The sequence below is a fragment of the Armigeres subalbatus genome, chromosome 2, assembly GCF_024139115.2.
Source record: "Armigeres subalbatus isolate Guangzhou_Male chromosome 2, GZ_Asu_2, whole genome shotgun sequence".
In the NCBI taxonomy this organism is placed as follows: domain Eukaryota; kingdom Metazoa; phylum Arthropoda; class Insecta; order Diptera; family Culicidae; genus Armigeres; species Armigeres subalbatus.
This window is the reverse complement of record NC_085140.1, coordinates 370,162,077-370,174,383: the sequence shown is the minus strand read 5'-3', so window position 1 is coordinate 370,174,383 and position 12,307 is coordinate 370,162,077. Positions and strand designations below refer to the sequence as shown.

Below are 12,307 nucleotides of genomic sequence, written 5' to 3'. Positions count from 1 at the left end.
ATTTAGCGACACCCTCATAAGTACCACGGAGTTGGATAATGAGGAAGGTATTCGTTGGGTCAGGATTTGCCTGCAGCTGGCAATGTAACAGTGGTAAATCTAACCCCGTAACACACCACTTAAAAGTGTCTACCCAGCGTTACGGGTTCGTCTCAAGCACTTTGAAGTTTCTCCCAAATACACGCGACGAGACAATCGGGACGCGATTCTATCGCTTGGCGACTATGATTCTGTCGCCGTTGATGGTATGGAAGCGTGAATAGAACATTTCCTGCAGCGACTCAACGGATCTATGACAAAAGGTCGAAAGACAAAAGGTCGAGAAGGCAAAAGGTGGAAAAAACAAAACGTCGAAAGGGACAGAAGGTCGAAAGGACAAAACGTCGAAAGGCACAGAAGGTCGAAAAGGACATAAGGTCGAAAGGGACAAAAGGTCAAAAGAGACAAAAGGTCTATCAAAAACAAGTTGATAACAAGTTGGGAGTATTCCAAAAAAAAAAATGAAATGCATTTAACTTCAAGCAGAAATAACACACTCATCTAATCAATTAAAGTTGAAAAATGAGCAATTTTCAAACAAGGAGTAATTACTATAAGACAATATTATGAATATTTAGATAGTTCTGAAAGAGATAAAAAAGATTGTTAATAAGAATACGCAGGCGCATGCCTTGAAAATACACCGGCGTATAATACACGCAGAGGTGTATTTGATCGAAGTGACATTTAGAAAACTCAAACGTCCATCTATTAGTGGTACTTATTGAATGAATTTTATTTAATTGTTAAAAATTGTAAAAACAAAAGTGCAGATTTTTTGCTAACTGTGTAGGGCAACTCTTGGACGAGATTGATTCTCTCCGTTTCAGTTTCTTGGCAATTTCAAACTTATGGCCCTTTCGATCTTTTGTCCATTGTTGTCTGTTCGGCGTTTTGTCCATTCGATTTTTGGTCCTGTTCGACGTTTTGTCCTTTCGACCTTTTGTCCCGTTCGACGTTTTGTCTTTCGACTTTTTGTCCCTTTCGACCTTTTGTCCTTTTCGACCATTTGTCCCTTCGAACTTTTGTCTTTCGACGTTTTGTCTTTCGACCTTTTGTCCTCTCGATTTTTTTCGACCTTTTGTTTTTCGACCTTTTGTCCCTAACTCGACTAAACGATAGAATCGCGGCGACTGCTGTCGTCGTCGCGGCGATGAAATCGTTTTGGTCTAGGGGAGCCTTTGAAAGGGCTAGTAGGGTTAAGGCAGGTCCCGCATAATCCTGAACTATATCTTGATCGTAGCTCATATTGTTCTTGATGATAGATAACGTTGTCATTACTATTCTGGTTGTTATATGTAGAAACAATAAGCATGCATCACCATAAATGGTTTCAACAACATGATATATTGTGTTCGACAAATGTACTATCTGGGTAATAGGCGGTTAAGTATAATTACCATTCAAAAATGGCTATTTTCCAGTACATATTTTTCGGTATACAGCATATGTTGTGGTGCTGATACAATCCTCATTCTCAGATAAATACAATTAGGGATATAATAATGATACAATATGACCATACAGGCAAAAAGCCATACCCAGGTCCGTACCATATTCTTTGATGTTGTTATTTTCATATTTTTTGCAATAGTGGTGAAGAAATTAAATGAAAATAATAACACAAATCTAAACATGATTTCATAACATATTTTTATTGATTAAATTTGTTCGGATGGAATTGGTAAACATTATAATTCATCAGTCCGTGTCAAACAGCAATATTGTAGATTTTCAGAGCCGACTGCGGTAGATGCTCTTGAGAATGTAGTGTTTTCCTGCAACAAAAATATGGCGTTAATTCAGCTGTAAAGATTCATTTTATTAAAAACAAAATAGAAACGAGTCAGCTGCGGGCTGATAGTCTTTTCAAAGAAGACAAAAAATAATGAAGAAAAAATATACATACCTCATTATCAGAGGTCGGATGGAAATACGGTCACTTTTGTGGTCAATCTGATGAAAAAAAAAAACTTCGTCCGTGGAGGATCTAGAAATAATAGATTCATTCTTTTATATTCAGTTAGGATTTGTTATGCTCACTATATTATATTTACTTACTGTTTCTGGAACATAAGAAACAGAACTGGATATAGAAAACTTAAATCGAGTTGAGCAAGCTGGCCGGGATTTCTTTCTAACTGATGTCTTGGCTACTGTTCGGAAGTGATTTTACGCAGATGACACCGAGGATGACACATACTTATTGCCAAAGTTTAATGCATATCGTAGTTTAATCTTCCGATGTTACAATTTGGTGATGTATGTGTGACATCGCGAGGATTTTTGTTTGCTATAGATGATATAACATACTGTATCACGCAGTACCATACCAGAAATAATGATGTTATGTTGTAGTGAGGCTTACTTCTTTATTTCGTTCTAATTTAGAAAACAAGAAATTGTACTGAACCATTAAGTTGTATGTTAACCGGCTGTAGTACCGATTGTTTATATTCGGGTATAGTATGTGTTCGAAAAATATATAAAGTCAAAGTATAAATGGACAATGGTACGAATTGTAACAACATCACTTATTTCATATGAATAATATCCACCAATCTGCGAATGGTGTTCATTTATGCGGGGTATTTTCGTCATTCCCGTCATAGTTTCGAAAACCAATAAAAGAGTTACGTTTTGCTATAGTTCATCCGCACCGAAGTGTAAGCTCAGGATAAACGTTCAGCTACAGTGATGTTCTAGCAAATAGACGTTAATTTCGTTGGTTTTAACCCCAATAATGACGGGAATTCTGAGTTTCAATTTCACTAGACTTGTGCTGTTTGGATGGCTTGCATGTGTTGACTTCTAGTTGTCGCGACCGGGTTTTATCGACCCGATTATCCTTTCTCCGACAGCGATGCCTCGACTCACGGATTGGTCCCGGACCTTAAGAATCTCTGCTCTGGCTACAGACAAGCGGTTACCTTTGTCCGCTGGTAGTCAGAACATCGAGCCATCACTGGTCTTGCCCTGGACCCTTGGTGAATCGTCTCGCATCCTTCCTAAAATAGCAAAATCTTGGTAAAAGCACTCAGAAAAATATACACCCTGAGAAGCACACATATTGCACATCAATCACAGTAACTTATATATGACCAGATTTGTTCAACTTTATGATGCTTAGGACAACATGACACAGTAACGCTGATTCATCAGTTGTTCGAAACGACATTTTTCATCTTGTATATTTTTGCCTTTCGTATATACTAAGTATACGTAAAGGCTATAGGAACACTCCAAAACCGAACTTTTGATAGAAGGCTCGGATACTGATAGTGTTATATACCAATCGACTCAGCTCGACGAGTTGAGGTCTGTATGTGTGTATGTATGTGTGAGATGTGAGATGTGAGACACACTTTTTTGTACTTTTTTGTACCTGGCAACTCCTTTCCCTACCTCCTCGTGGCGCTGGCCGGGATACGAGCAACTTTAGGGAAGATACGGGTAACCAACCCCGGTGGGAACTATGGTCGTATGCTGACAGGGAAGGGGGGATTTGCTCCTCTCCGGAGGTGCAAATCTGATCGAGCGTCTGTTCTCCATGTTAGGAGCGGCTTACAACAGCGTCTGTTCCCCATGTTAGGGGCGGCTGATCATCGTCCGAGTGCCAGCGAGGGACTCTAAACTAACCTGTGCACACCACATTGCATCGTGTAAGCATCGAGAAGGCAGCCCCTTCAACGCGATGTAGCTAGCGCAACCCTGGTAAGGTAGCCTACCGAAGATTCTACAGTTACCAAGAAAGGCAAAAGTAGAGCAAACGGATTGATTCAACGGCAACAGACCCGGTAACGAATAAAGGACAACGATTGGAAAGTCGTATTTTGGAACGTGAGAACTTTAAATGAACTCGCACGTGTTGGGCTCCTGGCTCGTGAGCTGCAGAAGATCGGCGTGAGTGTGGCAGAAATCCAGGAAATACGGTGGCCCAGAACTGGAGAACGTGAATTCCGGGCGGTGGATCCCATAGCGAACACTTCATTCAAGTACCACATCTACTATAACGGCGGTGACAGATCAGAACGAGGAGTTGGCTTCATGGTGATCGGGAAGCAGATGAAGCGTGTTATCCAGTGGAAGCCGATAAGCGACCGCAGAACAGAACGATACGTTTCAATATCCAACGCTTGTCAGTTGAAGGAGTTGCTGAACAGTACCACCAGGAGCTGGACGAGCGGATAGGAGATGCCACCGGATCTGACGACATCAACAGATTGTGGTAAAATATCCACGAAGCTGTGACTACAACAGCGCAGAAAGTGTTAGGCACTGCACAGCGATGCCAACGAAATGGTTGGTTTGAGGAGGAGTGCCAGCGAGTGACAGACGAGAAAAATTTTGCTAGGAGTCGAATGTAAGTGGCTCGTACCCGTTCCGAGCGGTACAGTGTAGCAAGGGCAGAAGAGAAACGAATCCACCGCAGAAAAAAAAGCAACACGAAGAGAGTGTAATAGCTGAAGCGCAGGAGAACATGGATAGAAACGAGGAAACGAGGTTTTACGCAAATGTCAATGGCGTGCGGCATAAGGCTGCGTCAGTGCCCGCCATGTGCAATGACCGAGAGGGGAATTTGCTGACAGACAAGACTATGGTGGCAGCCAGGTGGAAGGAGCACTTCGAAGATTTGTTGAATGGTGAAAATGAAGGTGTATTACGGAGCAGAATGGACATAGTCGGCGACGGTCAAGCTGTGGACCACCAACGCTGGACGAGGTTAAGAAGGCTCTAAACGAGCTGAAAAAATAGTAAAGCTGCTGGGAAGGACGAGATCCAGGTCGAGCTTCTCAAACACGGAAGTGAGCAGCTGCATCAATCAATCCACCACATTATCCAGAAAATATGGGAGGATGAAGAACTGCCTGCAGAGTTGGATGGCCTCATATGCCCAATCTATAAGAAAGGGCACAGACTAGAGTGTGCCAATTACAGAGGGATCACGCTTCTAAATTCGGCGTACAAAATCCTGTCGCGTATCCTGTTTAACAGATGGAGACCGCTTGAGGAGTCCTTCGTCGGCGAATACCAGGCAGGTTTTCGTGAGGGCCGATCAACGACGGATCAGCTGTTTAGCCTGCGGATGATCCTTGAAATATTCCAGGAGTACAACTTGCAGACTCACCACTGCACACCACTGTTCATTGATTTCAAAGCAGCGTACGATTCAGTAAAAAGAAATGAGCTGTGGCAGATAAGGTCCGAACATGGTTTTCCGGCGAAACTGATTAGACTGATGCATAGACGTGCAACGCTGGATGGCTCGAAATCGAGTATTTGGATTGCAGACGAAGTGTCAACTTCGTTTGTGACCATAGACGGATTGAAGCAGGGTGATGCACTTTCGAATTTATTGTTCATCATTGCCCTCAAAGCCGCTATTAGGTGATCTGGCGTGCAGAGGATCATCACACGGTCGCATATGCTGGGCTTTGCGGAGACATCGACCTTATAATAACCGAGCCTAATGCTCCTTGTTCTGAAACAAGTGTTGCATTCGTGCTGGGAGAGCATTATGGTTGCCGTGGGGGCAACCATACGAAAACTCCATGAGTCGGGATTTTTATTCGCTTCAATTTAATTCTTCTGTCTTCGCTGTTGCGGGGCATAGAACAAATCGGCATGATTACCCGGTGTCGGTGTAGTGTTTCTACCGAGGCACATTAATTGCTGCGGTGGTGGTCACAGTGGTCGGCAACAGCATATGAAAAGTGCAATTCTTTTCGTTTGCTGATACAATGGAAAAATTATTATTTATATTGATTTGTAGAGAATTTTGCGGGCTTCAGGGAGCTCGGTTAGTTCAGTAAGAAAGAGTTCAGTTTTGGAGTGGAGCCAGTGTGGTTCACCAGTCAGTTGTTAGATTAAGTTAGAGCAGTAAATGAGTGCGTTCAGTTAGCCAGTACGGTTAAGTTAAACCAAACAAACTAAAACTAATTTATTACACAAAAAGTATAATGTACTATGGAAACAAATTAATAAAGAGTGTATAACCGGACAATAACGAGTTTCTTTAGGTTAGAAAAGGAGAGAAATTCAGCCGAGAGGACGAGTGTACGCTACACAATGAAGAAATATTGTGAATCGTATAAAATACGGCAGACTTCAGTGGGCTGGTCATTTAGTGCGAATGTCAGAAGAAAGAATAGCGAAAACAATACTCAACAGAGAACCAGATAGGGACCGGGGACTTCAGGGAAGGCTGGCTGCACGCCAGGCATAGGTGTATCGACGGTGTAGCCAACCAGGAATCCAGGTAGTATAATCATGTCCATGGATAGAGAAAATTTATACCAAATTTGGTTGAAATCAATCAACGGTTAAGATCTACAATACATCTACTATATCCTAATATATTTACCAAATTTAGTTTTAATCGCTGCTGGGGTTAAGAAGTTGAACTGATTTTTTCATTTTGTAAACAATGCGTGTACAAAATGCGGTTTTAATCGATGGAAGGATTCAGATGTTACACTGAATTGTTCATTTTCTAAACAATATCCCTCCCCCTCATACTCACCGTTTTTTTTCAAAGAATCGATGGAAAGTATCGATACATTGCCTAACGCTAACTTCAACGCAATATTTATATTCCAAACGAAGCACCACTCATCTTCAAAAAATTCGTCTACAGTAAATTTGGCAAAAAAAAATCCTAAAAACAATAATTTCGATGCATAATTGTTTATCAGTTTCAAGAAAATAATTTATTCGCAAGCAATAGAGATAATTGAAATGAATGACATGTTTTCTTAGTATTGGTGGCTCTGCGCTCTTTGCACTAGAGACTAAATGGTAAATTCAATGTACATGCATGAAACCTTTCCAAAAAAAATCCCACGAAGTAACATAAATTTTACATGAGTTACGTGATCGTTTAGACTGTCTACGTGAGAGCGTAATTTTCGGAACATAGTCAGAACATGTATAGCACGCAAAGTAAAGCACTGAAGTAAGTACATTCACAAACGATGCATGAGCGATATGCTTTTTATCGTGGTTTGAAGGTTTGTTATGTACAACATAGAAAAAGCGTAATAATTTCCAATAGATGGTGGGAGCAGGACGTGTGAAATACAGTAACGGTTTTTTTTCACGTTGTTTACACTCGTTCACAATCGTTTTGAACTTTGATGCTCAGTCCCACGTGCTGAATGTGGTCAATAAATATATCAGATGTTAATAAAAGAAAAATAATAAATAAAAATTTTGTTATCAATAAACCATTTATTCCCCCAATGAAAATATTTTATAATCAACATTTTAATGGAATGGGTAAAACAAATAACATAAATTTGAATCCAATCGACATCGAACAATGGATATCCAAATCTAATAGAACATAAAAGTTCAAAATTTTTATTTTGCTTTGTAAACTAGTGCACGTGATTCTCGCCGCCAAGCCAAGTTTTCTGTTCGAATACGGATGTGATTATTTTCCCATTTGAGAACGGTGATTATATGATAAACATAAGAGAAACGAGGAGCAGTAGCTAGCCAGGAGGGATGAACGATAAACGATTACAATAAAAAGTTATATGATTTGTCATACATTTTGATAGGCTGCCTTCCTCACTTGGCGCTGTGGTGGTCCTGTCTGGATGAACTTCTCTTCCTCGTCTGCCGCTGCAACTCGAACTTTCTTCCTTCGCCTTCCTACTAATCGGCTACAACGATCTGCGGTGACCGGACGAAAACAAACTTTTCTTCAAGCTCGACCGACACCGTGCACTTATCTGAGAAAGAGGACCACTTTTACACTTTTAAGCTCATGCATTATTGCCTTCAGGCGAACTTTGCCTACGCTTGTGGATGGCGCGGAGATTTTTTCTTCGACCAAGACCCAACACGAATTCACTTTTTTTCTCTCCCTTCAAGCCCGAGTGACACCGGAAGGCGCAAAATTTTGCAACGTTTTATAAATATTTGATTATCTTCTTTTTTTTCCTTTACACAATATAGAGACGGCACAGGGTTTCTTCCTTCGGTTTGAATTTTTCTTTATTGATGATATTTTCCGCTTTTCACACTGAACTTCGTCGGACGAAGAAGCCGATGATCAACCTTTGTTCACTTGTGCTTTCGTATTTTTATTAGGGTTGAAACGCGTAACTTTTTAATTTGAAAAATGGATTTCTTTTTCACCGAACTTGACTCAGTTGGTGAAGGAGGACTTTGTCCTGTTACACAAACTCCTATTATTTCTACTTGTTTTCTAGAACATCATCCTGGAAAAGATACAAAATAAATAAAGTTTAGTCAGAATCTGTGGGAAAAGAAAGCTGTTTTATGAAATTATCATGGAAATAATTATCTGCAGTTATAAAAATGCAAAAAGTTATTTGCAAATCCAAGACATAATGAAGAAAACATTTTTTTTTGTTTTACACAAGTTCAAAAGAAGAGCCATAAAATCATCAGATTACTTAGAACTAAATGAAACGTGTCGTAGGGACGCATGGTTGATGAGATTCAACGTTCCTTCAATTCAGCCGTGTTCTTTCCGTAAGTCGATACCTTTCTTGCTCGATAATCTCTAAGAGACATTTCTTTTTATTTCCGTTTAGTGATTAATCTAGGTACCAGATCCACTTAAGATTTAAGTGGAGGTGAAACAATTTTCAAAGGCTAATCAATACGGACGCAACGCAAAACTGTTATTTCTATTATTCCACCTATGCGCGAAATAATAAAAATGACAGTTGTGCGTTGGTTTTCGATTCCGGAAGGCTTATCCTTAAGTCGGAATAATCATCCCATGAGGAAATGCATTGGATGTTGCCAAAAATCAACAACATCGTTAATTCGATGTTGCCAAAAATGGTTCACATTGAAATGTCATTTTCATGCAACCATTTCTCAAACTATTGAAAAAAAACTCAAACTCGATTTGCCGAACATAAACTCCATTTCGCACGAAACCTTTGATGGATTAAATGAAAGATTGTGAACAATTATTGTTGTTTTTGACTACGTAGCGTAATAACCAAAAGTAAGAAAGCCGTTTGGTGGCATAGTTTCGGTTAGATCTTCAATATATGAATATTTGAATCAATCAAACCACAGCATAATAGGCTAAGGTTTGAGCCATATACCCTACACCGAGAGTGTTGTTCTGAAGCTATTTGAACATTTCTTTTTTAATGTCAACGATCATTCAGTAATTTGCTTTCGATCATTTAGTAGTTTGTTAATAACACATTCCAGAAGGTGAATTTCAAAATATGTTGTACACAGATAAAAATATGTTGCGATTTTAAATGTATTTTCATGCACATATTTGGAGCATGCAAATAAACGCAATATTCAATTCATCTTACTGTTCTGTTAAATCAAAATAAACTTAAACGGTGCTTGCTAGTAAAATACAGTCAAATTTAATTGAATATTGAATGTTAATTCGCTCAATGGGTTCAGCTGCAATTTTACACGTAATTGAATATTCAAAACTATTTGCTGTGTATGGTGGACTTTTAGTGCGAAGGATTTTCTACAACTCTGCCTAATGGTTCGATGTTTGAATTCCACTAGTAACGGAGTTATAGCTATAGTATCAGTAACTTAAACTAAATGATAACAAAATTCCAATCATTTAGTTTGAGTTACTGCAACTAGCGCTCTATCAACAACGATCCGACGGGCACAAGAAGGCGAGGTGCGCGGGTATACCCCGTTAGGCATAAAGACGTTAGGCATAAGTACGTTAGGCATAACGAACACTAGGCATAATGTACGTTAGGCATAAAATGTAAAATGTAAGCATAAAATGACCCAAAGAACAGCCTATGACATAAAAAAGGAAGAATTATGCCAAACTTCCATTATGCCTAACGTACATTATGCCTAACGTCCGTTATGCCTAACGTCCATTATGCCTAACGTAATTATGCCTATCGTCCTTATCACTGGCGGAGCCAGCTATTGTTTTTTGGTGGGGCACCACTAAGCGCAAGAACAATAGCCTTTGAGAACAATGGTGTGATTGCATCGCGTGGTGCCCCACCTCTGTCTTCGCCAGTGGTCCTTATGCCTAACGTACTTATGCCTAAAGTCGCGGACCCGAGGTGCGCAGCGAGCAAGGTGGATCGATCAGGTTGAGGACGATTTGCGGACCCTCCGTAGACTTACGTGGTTGGCGACGTGCAGCCATGGACCGAGCCTAATGGACAAGACTTTTATGTACTGCATAGGCCACTTCGGTCTTAGTCTGAGCAAATAATAAATAAATTTTAAAGCTGCATGTATCTGCAAGCAGGCCCTACAAAAGCGATCGCGTGCCACTCAAAGCGCACTAGCTCAGTTCTAATGTGGGCAGGACTCTAAAAAGACCTGACGCGCTCAAGTAACACGCGAGTTGTATTGGAAGCTCAACGCGTCCCACAATGCTTCGTGCCGTGCGCCGAGATGCGCAGGAATAAGGATAAGAGCATCATGATAGACGAACGTGTGGTGATCGAAAGATGGAAGTAACATTTCCAGGAGCACCTTTATGACGCTGAGAGTACAGGCAATGAAGATCAAGCCAGTGGAGGAGAAAAAGCCCCCATCCTGAGGGAAGTTAAGGATGCCATCCAACATATCGAGAACAATAAGGCAGCTGGTAAGGTTGCTATCAGAGCTGAACTCATTGAGATGGGCACGAAAAGGCTGTCCACTTTCTGCAAAGACTGAATCTGGGAACCAGAACAGCTACCGGAGGAGTGAAATAAAGGTATCACATGCCCCATCTACAATAAAGGTGGCAAGCTGGAGTGTGAGCGATTACCACCATAAATGCCGCCTTTATCGATTTTAAGACGGCTTACGGCAGTTTAGACCGCTTAGATCTATGGAAGATCATGGGCGAGAACAGCTCTCCGAATAAGCTGAAAAGACTGATAAAAGCAACGATGGATGGTGTGCAAAACTGTGTGAAGATGACGGAGGAACACTCCAGTTCCACCGAGAGCTTCGACAAGGTGATGGACGTTAGTGCCTGTTGATTAATAGGTGTTATACGTATAGCCGGGGTACGATTTTCCACAGATCCAGCCAATTTGTTTGTTTCACGGATTAAATGGCCATTGTCAGCACCAAAAGTAAAGCACCAAAAGTTGCTAGTTGGCGGACCCAAGCGAAACAGGTCCCGCCTGGAAAGCAGTGATATACGGAGATACCTTCGAGGTGGTCGACAAATTCGTTTGACTTGGATAAAAACTAACGGCTTCTAATAATGTTAATCGTGAGATACGGTTAACGGCAGTAAATGTATCATGTACAGAACGCTCATAATACCGGAAGTCCTTAACCTTCTGTCTGTGCTCAAAAAAACTTACGTTGTCTGTGCTCTGGGGTCAAATTGACCCCAAATTGAAATTGTTATAACTTTTTTATTGTTTGGCTGATTTTTTTATTTTTGAGGCTGTTTCGAAAGATAATTTAATCATCTTTCAGGTCGTAACCAAAGATTGACTATTGCTGAGCGGGTACATCGCGGGGAGGGGTTTTAGTAAGCAAGGGTATAAAAACAGTGATTCTTCATGATTATTTTACTTATGTCCGAAAATCCTACCCATTTTAAACTGCACCTTTTTCAAAAAGGTTATGCAGGAAGCCGTGTGCTTTGACATGAGGCGTTGATAAGTTTAGAACTTGGCCGCCAGGTGGTGGAATATTTGAATTCATTATTTAAGACTACTCAAGATATTCCGATATACAGAATACTTCTCTTATCGCACAAATTTAACATTTGTTAAAACGGCATCTTAATCAAAGGTCATCTAGTGGAAGTTGTGACGGAAGTAATAATTGGGATTTTACAAATAGGCGGCAAATTGGCTGATCTTTGGTTACGCATGTAGACCCAAAGGCCTTAATTCCAGGTTTTTCTTGGATGACTTACTTAAAACATATTCTGTGAACGCATTCTATTATTTGCAGCATCGCTGGATCAGGTTGAATACAAAGAAAAATTTTGATGAACTCTACCACAACATTCATGTTTGCCAAAAATGCTACAAACTAAAATACATCAGATATCACATGGAACAATATACTCAAATATAACAGCTCACTAGAGCCGCATCTTGGAAGAAGTGCTCATTATATTGAGCACCGCTTTGTAGTCATGGACATCCTGAGCAATGTTGCCGAATACAACTTGGGTGTAGGTATGAGGGATCTCAAGCTAAAGCAATATGTCAAATATGCAAGAAGTACACTAGCGCCGCCTTTTTTGTAAATTTCCTAATTATTTATTCCGTCATATGACAGTCCATTCCCACCC

The 12,307-nt window shown here is 40.4% G+C and overlaps 1 protein-coding gene across 5 annotated transcripts in view; it reads right to left on the bottom strand.

The window, feature by feature from the left end:
- Nucleotides 1-12,307, bottom strand: part of LOC134213062 (receptor-type tyrosine-protein phosphatase kappa) — a 436,242-nt gene that overhangs the window by 393,993 nt on the left and 29,942 nt on the right. For all 5 annotated transcript variants that reach the window (XR_009979392.1, XR_009979395.1, XR_009979394.1 and 2 more), the window contains exon 2: nt 7,595-8,270. The gene's annotated coding sequence lies outside the window, so the exon portion shown is untranslated. The remainder of the gene's footprint in view (nt 1-7,594; nt 8,271-12,307) is intronic.